The following is a 13,046-nucleotide window of genomic DNA, read 5'->3' as shown; positions in this document are numbered from 1 at the left end:
TTTTAGGTAAATAGATTTTTTCCTTGTCTGTGAAAAATTTTTTGAGTGCAGTATTAAAAAAAATCGGAAGTGAGGAATCGGCGATCCCCCCCCCCCCTTGGTGCTGCTAGGGTTAACTTAACTAACTTTCATAGTTTGTTTTAATTCCAAATTTCACGATATAATTATAGTTTTGTACCTATTTTTTTCATTTCATTTTGTTATTTTAATAAATTGTATAATAATAATAATGTTGTATTATTTCATGTCTAATATCTATCATTAAAAATTATGAACACTACTTTAAAACGCAGCCCGTGAATGTATTTGCACAGTAAAGTTTGGCCCACATCATGTCAAAGGTTGTCCATACCTGTGATAAACGGACAGATGAAATGTCTAAAAGCCGTGTTAAGAATTGTGTAATGAACAATTTCCATATTACTACTGCTATCTCTATCATCATTATTATCACAGTATATTATTAATAATTTCAACACTTACTATAACTTTTCTCTAAAGTAAAATTATTTAAGCAAAGAATAGTAATTACATATTTATAAATCATATCAATATAGTTAAAATTATATTGAAAAGATTTTAAAAAAATGAAGATGTATATATAAAAAAATAGACCGTTTGATGATATTGATTGCATGTCACTTGATCAGAAATGTAGGGTTTCCTCCTATAAATGTTCACCTATGGTATCTCTACAATTTTTGAAATTTCAATTTGATTTAAAACTTCTCCAGCGCATCGAATTCTATTATTTTTAATGGGAACTTTTATTTCATTTTTTTAAAGGATTCTGATAGCAAATGAAAAGAAAAAAATTCATTCAGAACTTTTTCGATCCGAAGGCTTAAACCTAACTTTTGTGTAAATTGTTTTAAACGATTAGCATGCGAACGGTGCAGAGAATACAGGGAACCTAAAGAATAAAATCATTTGAGAATTTAATTTCCCGTGAGGTCCATCATTTTGATTTGCGTTTTAAGGGGAGAGGGTATTGAAATAATACCATCTATTTGAAAATAAAATTTATTCAGATTAATTTTATTTGACCCGATATGAATGTGTATTAATAAATAATGTAATAAATTATATAAGTGTTCAATTTAAATTATATAGTCCAAGTTAAATTATTTAAATTAAATCGGTACCGCTACAACCCTTGAAGAATTATGTAAAAGAAAAAAAAAACATTACAATGTAATATTGTTTCACTCGAAAAATTTAAGTAATATTAAAAAATAAGTTTTTTGATGAGAAAATTTCCGATTTGACGAAATAAAATAAGTCCTTTTATATATTCCGTATCACAGTCTATAAAATATATATACTTCAGATTTAGATGTAGTAATATAAGGAGAATTTCAAGAAAAAGATCTAAAAAAGTTCTAATTGAATATTAAGGATTATTTTTCATTTTTTCCTGAATTTTTAAATGAAACTCACTTTTAGAATAGCTCTGAATATTGAAGATAAGATGACATGGTGAGGAGTTATTTTATACGAGCCAATCGTATAAAATAACTTGTTTGTTTTTGAAATTATTGTTGTTGTTTTTGAAATTATTTGTGGTAAATATCCATGAAGTAAATTAAGAAACAGTTTGTACAAGGGAATGATAATGAAGCCTGATAAAAACATCATTTTCCTTGACTTTTGAGGAGTGGAGAATGTATTGCGTATGTTATTTATTTCAGTTAAAAGCATTCATTGAATAGTTTCATTCCAAGTTATTCCCTAGTCTCATTCCAGTCCAACACTAGCACACATCATGAAAGGGTTCATTAGGTTTATCAAGTTTATCATTTTATTTCAAAAATCATGTTTAAGTAACATAATTACTAAAAGCAATATTTCAAGTAAGTAACTTATTTATATCTAATTGTTTAATATATAAAAGATTTTTATCAGCATATGTTAGTGAGTCCTAATAACTTTAAACAGTGTTCCAAGACTAATTCTAAATATAAATTTTTAAAAAATTCTATTTATTTTTGAACACATGTATTTATTAATAGCTCGTGATTCCGTTGTAAAATTACAAGTCTGTTTGAGATAGAATTTAATAGCTTAGACAAGTTTAAATTGACGATTGACTTAATTATTTCTATGGATGGCACAACTAGATAACTAATGGATAAAACACTCATGATAATTTAATAGAATAAAGTAAAATTCAAATTTTTGTCAAAAATAAATAAAATAAAAATGTTTAGGGACTAATTAAATATTATTTGCTTATGTGTTGTGTGTTTTAATTTAATTTATTCTGACTTTGAATCTTTAATACTTTTATAAAAATAAATATTTTTACATATTAACCAAACGAAATTTAGAATTTACTATTTCTATTCATTGTTAACGATATAAATAATGAATTACTTGACGTGTTTTAGGGATTTAATGTTCTAATCAAATGGTGTTAATGTTAGCCAATGGGTGGCACTCACAAAAAATATGCGTGGGAGTGACGAACCCATCCTGCGATAAAACCACGTCAAGAAACGCGCGATGTATTTCCTAATACTGGGAATATTACATTCTAATATTGGGAATTACATCGCGCGAGGACTTAGGCCTCCATGGTCTGTTGCCCATAGAATAATAATAATAATTAGAAAAGTTAACTATAAACGTCTTCCTTTATTTTAGACCATTTTACTTAACACTTAATTATTTATTTATTTCATGCAAGAATGTACCTTATTGCCCTGGTGTTAGATTAAATGAATTTTAGTATTAAACAGTTATCTGCATGACTATAATAAGGCCTATCTGGACATACGGAGTTGAGCTTTGGGGCTCCACTAAACCTTCCAATTCCTCTCTTATCCAATCCTAACAATCCGAAATCCCTCGTAAAATCCTTAAAGCTGCTCACTTTGTCACAAATATATATGCCTATAGAGACCTTAATATTCTATATTTAACCGATCTAGCCCGAACCAGATATCAATCCTTCCATTAAAAACTCCCTAGCCATCCTAACCCACTTATTTTCTAATCTTGCTCCCTCCTTCATTCCTGACAATCCCCCTAAGTGCCTGAAAAGAAGATGTCCTCGAGACTACTTCTAATGTAGTCATGTTAATAGAGTGCTACCAATGGGTAGCTTCTCTGCAAGTGTGTATCATACCGTTATAATCTAACATCAAGTTTACTAGATATATTTTTATGTAAATACAGTTGTAAATATCAATAAATTATTAAGCATTACAGTTCCTCTCGAAATATTGATACTTTCTAGGTTTTGAATGGATCGGAAGTATTTTAAAGGAAACTACACCAAGCTTCTCTCCATTACCAAGCAGCAGTGTATGCTCTGAGGATGTTGCAATATATTCCAATCATTTGAAGAATGGAAGTGCTTGGGCGGTCAGCAGTGAGTCACAATTCCTTTATTCACATTGCTTAAAATTTTACAATACATTTAGAAAATTTAATATCTTTTATAAAATAATAAAGTTAGTAATTGGGGTCTGTGAAAACAGTGTTACTTTGTAATTTTGTAGGCCATTCTAAATAATTTAATAAAACCTAGTTTTTCCAAAAAAAAAAGTTTCCTTAACTAATTATTAAACATAATATATACATTCATTTCCAATGATGCGTTAACTCTGTCGAAAAGTTGAGTGGTGAGTTATTTGCCGGTATGTTAGAGACTCAAGGCTCTGTGTGGTTGGAATCTATCATTTGTCTTGTTAAAAATATTCCAGCATATGGAGTTAAAGTCATATATGCAGAAAAAAAAATATATAATTTTTAAATAGAAATGATATTTCCACATTGTACTTTTTATAAATTGCAAGTGAATGCATTTTTTTGTCTATGCTGATCAACAATTTGTTTTTAAAGGCGAAATATCAATATAGGGAAAATAAATAAATTTCAAAAAAACATATTTCTGTATAGTAAAATATATAATTTTAAAGTTATAATTGAGAAGGCCTTAATTTTGTAATTAATATTATACATTTTTATTTTGTATTGTAACCTTGAAAAAATAAAAATTATATTCAAATTTAATTAAATCGATGTCATTTCAGACTTTGATTTTAAAATGATTCGAATTATTTTAAGATAGGAGACGTTAAAAACAGTATTTTTTGAAATTTGTGAAATCGGGCTTTTACAAAATTATTTAATTCTTATATAGTCGATCTTTATCAAACTATTTATATATCCTTATCAGATCCAACATGACTTTTTATTTCTAAAAATAATCAGTTTTGAACCGTTGCGTCAAGGTGGAACAGGGTTCACAAGGGTTCACCCAGTACAAAAATACTACTCATGAATTCTAAGCCAAATCAACTAAGTTTGCGGCAATTTAATTGACGCTGTGAAAAAAAAAACTCTTCCTTCTTTTAGGAATCATTTAATAACGATTCATATCATTAATATCATATCATAATCATTCATATTAATAATCACTCAACTATAATTTCTCATAAAGATATTATAGTAATACCATATTCTACATTAATAAATGAGACGGTAGCCTATAATAAAGACATTGGAGACATTATTCCTAAGAAGTGTTCCAAAAATGTATTTACAAAAGTGAAGGAATATATGTTTCAGAAAGAGTGGATTTTCTATAAAGGTAACTTCAAGAACAAAATAAATTTTTTCGTTATGGAACATATGTTATTTTTAAATATTCACACAAATAAAAAAAAATATAATTTATGGATTTTTTTTTTTTTACTAATTTGTTCGAAGATGAATTAGATTATGTCAATAAACATTAATCAACTATAAAACATCACAAAACATTAAAACTATAAATAAATAGGTATAAAAAAAATCTATTTTATAGAGACATTTTTGTGTTTAATTACAATATTTTTTTGATCCATGGATTTATCAGAGCAAGTTTTCTTTGGTTCTTAAGAAAATGAACATTTCAATACACATCATTAAAATCTGCAAACACTTGTATGATCTAGTGCTGTTGACTAGTACTTCCTGACTCTTAATTGGTTGTACCAGTGCAGATTTAAGTTAATTTGAAAAATGTATTCAATATAAATAATGTATTCAACATTTCACATGAATGTTTAAATGAATATAAATAATATATTCACAGTTCACTTGTAACTCTCCCCTTTGGAATTCAATTCAACATTAACCAATTATAGAAAACTGGAAAGAATTAAAAATTTATTCATTCGAATGATCAAAAATTGCCTCCGCTACTCAGAAATAACCATCATGCTCCAAGACATGCAGCTATTCTCACCAAAACAACATTTTTTGTTACTTATTTACCAAATGTTTCATTTCACTAAAAGAACATTTTCCGAAAATCCATAATAAAAGAAATTGCCAACAACAAATATTGTCTTTAATACTACCTTCATAAAAGAACAAAATATGTTTTTCTAAGTTAATATTGTTCATGTATGTATTTCATCTTTTTATTTATTTATATACATATATATTTTGAAATATTAATTATTTGTGTATTATGTAGAATTTTTTGTTATATGTAACCAAATATTGATTTATGGTGAGAATGTTATTACATATATAATGCAAACAATATGAGATTACTTTCAAAATTCTTATATTTTTTAATAATTATTTCTAGTGCTCGATTCCACGCCTACGGCCGTTGCAGGGATTTTGCATGGCAATTTGCACCATTTCGGAAATTTCGATCAATGTCTATCGATTAATGTTGAAGATTTCAACATTTTCGGTAAATATTGCCTGGTAAAATTGAGATATTGGCCGACTTCAAAACTTTATCCTAATTTTTACGCCGACAATATAACCGTTTACCGTGATCCGCCGCTTAGCAGTTCTATCTGGAGCATGCTGAGGGTAAGCCATATTATATTATTTTCAATTAGAATACGTAATTAATGGATTACAGGTTGTAAGGTATAATTTACAAATGTTGAGTCGCAGATTTCGAAAATATAATATATTTTGTACATTTGCGATCTTACCTGTTGACGATTTTCCTATCCGATTACAAATATGACTAAAAATTTCGTTAGGATATTGAGTCGTAAAAGCCAATAAATTCATAACAGGCAAATATTTTCTATTTAAATTAATGACTAAAAAAATCTGATGAATATTTAGTCTATGATTTTACAATCAAATTGCTACTAGATTAAAAAATTGATATTTTTGTTTAATAGTACTCTTTATGTTCTGTTCCTCTTATTTTCCTTATTTATGTGTGATTACTTAATATGAAATTATAAATATTAATTGATATTTGAAATAAATAAATTAATCAAATATAAAATAAATTTTATAATAAAACCATATGTATTGATATGTATGAGAGGCACCAGCTGGAATTTTTTAACTTAAAGTAATTTCTTTTGTCGGCATGCCAAAGATACCGCCGGACCTAGGCAGAAACCCGTTGGCAACAGATCTAAAGAAATGTACAGAGGTATATAGATAACAGAGGGTATGCACCCTCTGGGAACGTTTGACCGTGTAGGCAGAGATAAACAAACAAACAGCCCGTATCTTGCACGTGGCCAGTTTAGACATCTCGGGGAAAGTACAGCGAGTGGCAAAGAGAAAAAGCCGTCTTAATTCAAAACAAATAAACACCCCTTATCTCGCACGGGGCCGCTCTAAAACCTCGGGGAAAATACAGTAAGCCGCCAGAAGCCAGAAGAAGAAACCTTTAAAGATGAAAGGTAGGAAAAATACCGACTTTCGCCGAAGACTATTGGACATTCTCACCCCCTCTGAAAATAGAAGAACCAATAAAAAGACAGAAATCAAAAGAAGGAGGAGTCAGAAGGAGAGGGGAGAAAATAAGCAAAAAGGGCCGGAGGAAGAGAGTGAAGGACTCACAGTCTTGTTCACACAGTTGAGGAGAGATCACTCTACAGTCCGCACCTCACTAGTTCAGTGTCGGTTCAGTATCCGTTGCCCAGTGCCCGCCCGCATTTTCCGTTCAACAGCGCTCGCCCGCTGGGCCGTCAGCAGTGTCCGCCAACAGTGCCTGTCCTGCATTGCCAGTCCGCTGTGGCCGTTCAGTAGTGTCCGACCGCTGCACCTGCAACCAGCCCTGCGTCGCTTAATTCAACAATAAACATGGTTGGCTCTATCCATGAAGATGGTCTTAGGTACAATACAGACCTTATTTGAAGTCATAACTGACCACACGGTCAACCTCACCACCATCGATTATTTACGCTACAGGGTGAGCATCTTCAAAGATGATGGATGCCCTGCTCAATGTAGAAAGTGCCTACGGTATTGTCACACCATGGCTTACTGCGGCAGGCAGAGTGTATGCCCACAGTGTGGGGGCCCTCACTTGCTCAACGAGTGCTCGGCGATGGGACCACCTCAATGCGCATTGTGTGATGGCAAGGTTGGCAACACAGCCACTTCCAAAGAGTGTCCCATTCGACAGGAGCTCCTCAAGAAAAGCCGAGCCAAGAGGGAACAGGCTCAATAAGTACCAGTAATCACACCAGCGCCACTCAGGATGCCCAGTAAACTGGTAAGAAATGGGTTATCCTACTCAGAATTAATGGGAGGATCCCCGCCCGCGACATCACATCAGCAACGCCCACCATAGCCTCAGCCTGCCTCGATGATTGCCGCATCTCCCTCCAACAATGCCATCGAACAACTGTGCTCACGCATGGACCAGATGCTGAGTATGGTAACCAGGCTTATTGACATGGTGGGTAGAATATTGGACCACCAACATGCCTAATCACCTTGTTGTGAATTATAACATCATTCATTCACTCTCATCAAAACAGGCTGAGATTGAGATTCTTCTACAGGAACCTAGACCAGCTGTGGTGGCTCTGACGGACACGATGCTCACTGCCTCGTCCTGGATATATTTTCACGGGTATACCACATACCGGGAGAATCGTTCACCCGGGGCCCGTGAAGGTGTCTTGATCCTGGTCAGAAAGGATATCCCGTCGAGGATTATTCCTAACCCAGTGGAAGCTACTACCGGAACACACTTAGTCACGATGGACGTGCGATTGAAACACCGCTACACATTTAGCTGTATTTATAGAAGACCACGGGCTGTGCTCACCTCCATCAAACTGTTGTTGCAACATGCCCAAGCGACGAGTCGATATGTTGTACTTGGGGACCTCAACGCCCGACACACCGCCTGGTTATGTAGCAGTAGCAATCCACTGGGCACATAAATCTCTAAGACCAGGCTTGCCCTTTTTCACCCAGGGGTTCATACATTCCGACATGGGGCCCGCTCTACATGGACTTCAACGATTGACCTACTCCTGACCAGTAACGCCCATATAGTCACGGATTGTAATGCACTCCCTTACGGCCCATCAGATCACAGGCTCGTGACTTACACATTTGAAGGCACTCTTGGAAGACCTTCAGCGAGCAAATACCAAAAAGCGGACTGGACAGGATATAGGTCATGCGTTGAAGTAATGATACCTTCGATAGTTCCATGTCGTCTACCAGATGAGGTGGACGAGGCAGTGGAGCTTCACACATCGACCATCCAGGATGCAGGAGATATGACTATCCCGAAGTTCTCACCTCTTCCCAATTACCAGGATTACCTCCCAATTATCAGGAAGCCGGCGAAGCATGTTATTGCCCTCATTGGTCAGCGCAACAACCTCCGCAACATCTATGTAAGGACACATGATTACAGATTAAAGTCGGCCATTAATGCAATGACCCGCAAGATAGCGAATCTCACGAGTACCTGGAAGACCTCTCTCTGGCATGAACAGCTTAGAAGAACACATGACGGCCACCGTCAATTCTGGAAGCTGGTTCGAACTCACGTGACCAAGCGGAGGATGGTTGATCTGACTAAAGATGGCAATCTCATGACACCCGACGAACAGGCAGATCTTTTGGTCTCTAGCTACGCTGCTCGGGATGATGAGCGGACGATCAATGCTCCCAGACCACATCCTGGCAGTCCACCGAGTCCCAAAGATGCGGTAATCTTCTCTACCTATCGCCAGCTGGAATCGGCTCTAAGCCGCACCAAAGGTAATAAAGCGTCAGGCAGTGATGGAATCCCTTACGTACTGATGAAGATGCTCCCAAGGAAAGGTAAGGCGTTTCTCCTGAACATCTATAACTCCTGCCTGCGCCTATCGTACTTCCCCACAGCCTAGAAGCAAGAAATAGTGGTGCCACGTCTTAAGCCGGGGAAGAAAGGGAACCAACCGGAGCATTATCGCCTAATCAGCCTCCTCCCACACATCAGCAAAATCTTTGAGCGGCCGGTCCACCACCATCTCATGGACCATTGCTTAGTTGAGGCCATCATGCCACCAGAACAGACCGGCTTTCTGCAGGGTATCTCCTGTGATCATCATCTCGCAAAGCTCCAGGCGTTCACCATCGAGCAGAGGAGAAATCGAGCAACGGCCTTCATTTCCCTGGACTGCAGCCAGGCATTTGAGAGTGTCTCACACCCGCTCTTGCTCTATAGGCTGGAGAAATTCAGGTTTCCTGCAACCCTCTGCCGACTGCTAAGAAGCTACCTTACTGGCAGATCGTTCGTGGTACGAATCGGCGAAGACCTCTCTCCTCCAGCCCCCACCACCTGCGGAGTACCTCAGAGCTCAGTTCTGGGACCGTTGCTCTATGTAATCTTCACGGCGCCGATTGTGTCTTTAGAACATAAGGAAGCAGTGGTTGCAGCCTACGCTGATGACATAGGGGTCTACGCCTCCAGCGCCAGTCCTAAACTGGCTCTCGCCCTTGCCCAGGAAGCTTCTGCCACCATAGTGGACGCCCTGAAGAAAGATGGCATAAGGGTGAACCCGACTAAGACAGACACAATAGTTATGTATTTTCAGAAAGGTAAAAAGAGTAGCCTGCCCCAGAGATTTGTAGTGATCAACAGGGCCGGAAAATCTCTATCCTCTACCTTGGCGTGACACAAGACCGTCAACTCACTTTCTCTCATCACGCCAAGGAGAGACTCAAGATAGCCCGACTCAAATCCTATATGGTGCACCACTTGCTCACATCTCCTCAACTCTCGTTACGCCTGAAACTCCAAATTTACAAATCAGTGATAAGACCCACATTGCTCCACGGTGCCCCACGCATGAGACACCTCTTCAATACAACACTCACACGATTACAGCGCTTCCAAGGATCCATACTCCGTAAGATAGTCCGGGGAACCACGCTCCAGTGGGCCAAGAACAGTGTCATCCTAGAAGAACTCCAACTCCCCCCTCTGCCGGAGTATATAGGCCGACGACACATCAAGTTCTTTGATGGGTTGAAGGCCTGCTGTAACCCACTTTTTAGATAAATCGCCCCTCCACCAACACCCGGGAGGTGGCAGAGCACTGTTCCCTTAGACGACGTCCTCGACGAGGGAAGGGCTTCAGACTCTTAAAGTCTGAAGTCTAAATTTTTTTCATCATACCACCAGCGGAACGGTCCCTCCCCGCTCCAATAATCTACTGGCGTAAGCCAATCAAGACTACATCATTAATTAAGACTTTCTCCTACCTTATAATGCCTAAAGGCAATCAAAGGTATCACTGAAGCCAGCCGTACATATGGCACACCTCACCATATGTACACATATGAAACTAATTTAAATTTTAGGAGGGTACGAAAAAAAAAAAGTGAAGGACAGTCTTGTAGGAAGTCTGACGGAAGGACAGTCTGAGGACAGGCTGAGAGAGTCTGGGACAGAAGGGTAGTCTGTGAGTTGGACACAGAGGAAGACAGTCTGAGGGAGGAGGAGAGTCTTGTAGGAAGTCTGACGGAAGGACAGGCTGAGAGAGTCTGGGACAGAAGGGTAGTCTGGGAGTTGGACACAGAGGAAGACAGTCTGAGAGAGGAAGAGAGTCTTGTAGGAAGTCTGACGGAAGGACAGGCTGAGAGAGTCTGGGACAGAAGGGGAGTCTGGGAGTTGGACACAGAGGAAGACAGTCGGAGAGAGGACAGTCGGGGAGAGTCTGGGACGGAAGGACAGTCTGCGAGAATCGGACGGAGGAAGACAGCCTGGGAGAGATGGACACTTGAAGACCTGGAAGAGAGAGCGGCTGACGAGTTGGAGGCCAGGGAAGGAAGTCACCCATCGGAGGGATCCAGCAGCGGCAGCCGGGAAGCTAGCGAATATGGACGCTCAGCCGCGAAAACTACCAAGCCGACCGATATACCGAAACAAGTAAGACCTTATCTGTTGTAATTTGAATGGCAAATGATAGCATTAATAAGTTAGAGTCAGTATAAATATCAAAGATCCCAACTGGTACTTCTCAATTCATAATATAATAATTAAAGTTAAGGAAACAGGTCTACCATGCTCTCTCATAATATTATTTTTGGTAATGTATATATAATTGTAAATATAAAATATGTAACAAAGACTTTACTTTATAATTAATAATCCCTGCATGCCACCTCATATATATATTAGCATAGTAAATTGGTGAACACGTTACCGTTGGAAAGGAACAATGTAATGTATTAATCCAATGATTAATTATAGATATTCATATCTAGCATACCATGGCAAGGAGGTCCAGATGGTGTCTAGTGTTTGAATTAAATATAGCGCTTACGTTTTCAGTCGGTTCTCATCAGGAACCGATAGAGATACATAATACAAATAAATATAAATATATAATATAAATACATGAATATGAATACATTTCAATATAATACCTGTACGGGGAACCCCCGAAGTCCCATACAAGGCAGTATCTATTACTTATATCTTTGGTATAATTAATTAATGTACTATATGGTAGTGATGGTATGTTAAGTTATTAAGGATATTTTCAGGTAACAAAGGATCCAAGATTTCAAAGACGCGACATCATTTACATTGGGATCTGCATCCCGCATTCATGTTCACCAGACGATTTGCGTTATTCACTTGAAAAAGATTATCTATATAAATTTTTAAATAAGGGTATCAATGTAGATTTTAGTATATCAAAAAACTACTGTGTTTCTCAATATGACAGGAATAAGGAAACGTCACCAGGATTCTTCCTTTATGTGTAAGTACTCATTTTCATTACATGTTAATATTAAACATTTTTATGAGCATGTCCGAAAATATTGTATTTACATTGTATATTGTATCTAGGGAAGTATTGTAATTACTGTCTGTTTAAATATCAGCATGAATATAATTGTCTATCCAATCGGCATAAAAACCTACCACTGGGTCTCCTCAAGCAGCTTTCGCCAGATTATTCGATGTGCACTGCCCTCCAGGTCCCAATACGAAGTAGGTTTCTAGAATCTTATTTTACGTTATGAGCCCTCCGTTATTTAGGACGGCCCCTCGGTCGTGTTCCATGTAGTTACTCACCGAGGAGTTTCATTGGAATTTCCTGGGCAACCAACCACCTTGTTCCGACCAACGAAGCCTGCCAAGCTCGTGCAACTCCATTGATACGGTCACTGCGTTTTCGCCCTTCGAAATTCTTTTTGGCCAGCACGGACGTTGGAGAGATTATTGAGACACGGCGACTGGAGAAGAAGAAGTTACTAACAATAGTTTAGCCCTGAGGAAATTAAGGAATAAGTTCAAAGTTCGCATCGAGATGGGAAAATGCAAACGAGTAAAGAGGCAAAATTTGAGCATGCATGACCTAATAAGTAACGTTAAGATCGGGACCATAGTCTACAAGAAATTGTCTACCAACAGGGGAAAGGAACTCCAGCGATATGAGGGTCCCTTCAGGGTGATAGCGATTAGAGAAGACAACACTGTCACAATTGAGAGCTTTCTTGGACCAAAAAAGAGGAGGACTGTTCATATGGAACAACTAAAAATCCTTACGACGACTTCATAGAGGCTGGAATTCATCTTCTGAAGATAGGATTGTACCCTATGTAATTTTTACTATGTTTTGTAGTTGTTCGTTTCTTACTATTACTTGTTTGGATTCTGGGATATTTCTTATAAATTTGTTTCTGTTATTCTTTTTTAATCGTGTATAGAAATTGTATATATTTTTCCCTTTTTTTTTTTATTTGTTCTATATCAGAGACATATATTTTCTAGTTTTACTCTAGTATTTATAAATAGTTAGGTT

General features: G+C 36.9%; 1 long non-coding RNA gene across 1 annotated transcript; it reads left to right on the top strand.

Moving 5' to 3' along the window:
* The first annotated feature begins 1,739 nt into the window (after positions 1-1,739).
* Positions 1,740-11,909, top strand: LOC106689621 (uncharacterized). Its single transcript, XR_010844554.1, has 4 exons — positions 1,740-1,853; positions 3,242-3,376; positions 5,591-5,826; positions 11,779-11,909. It is a non-coding gene; the product is annotated as an uncharacterized lncRNA (long non-coding RNA).
* The last annotated feature ends 1,137 nt before the right edge of the window (positions 11,910-13,046 follow it).

The sequence above is a fragment of the Halyomorpha halys genome, unplaced genomic scaffold (assembly GCF_000696795.3).
Source record: "Halyomorpha halys isolate HHAL.00 unplaced genomic scaffold, Hhal_1.1 Scaffold1417.1, whole genome shotgun sequence".
NCBI lineage: Eukaryota > Metazoa > Arthropoda > Insecta > Hemiptera > Pentatomidae > Halyomorpha > Halyomorpha halys.
This window is presented reverse-complemented; position numbering and strand designations above follow the sequence as displayed.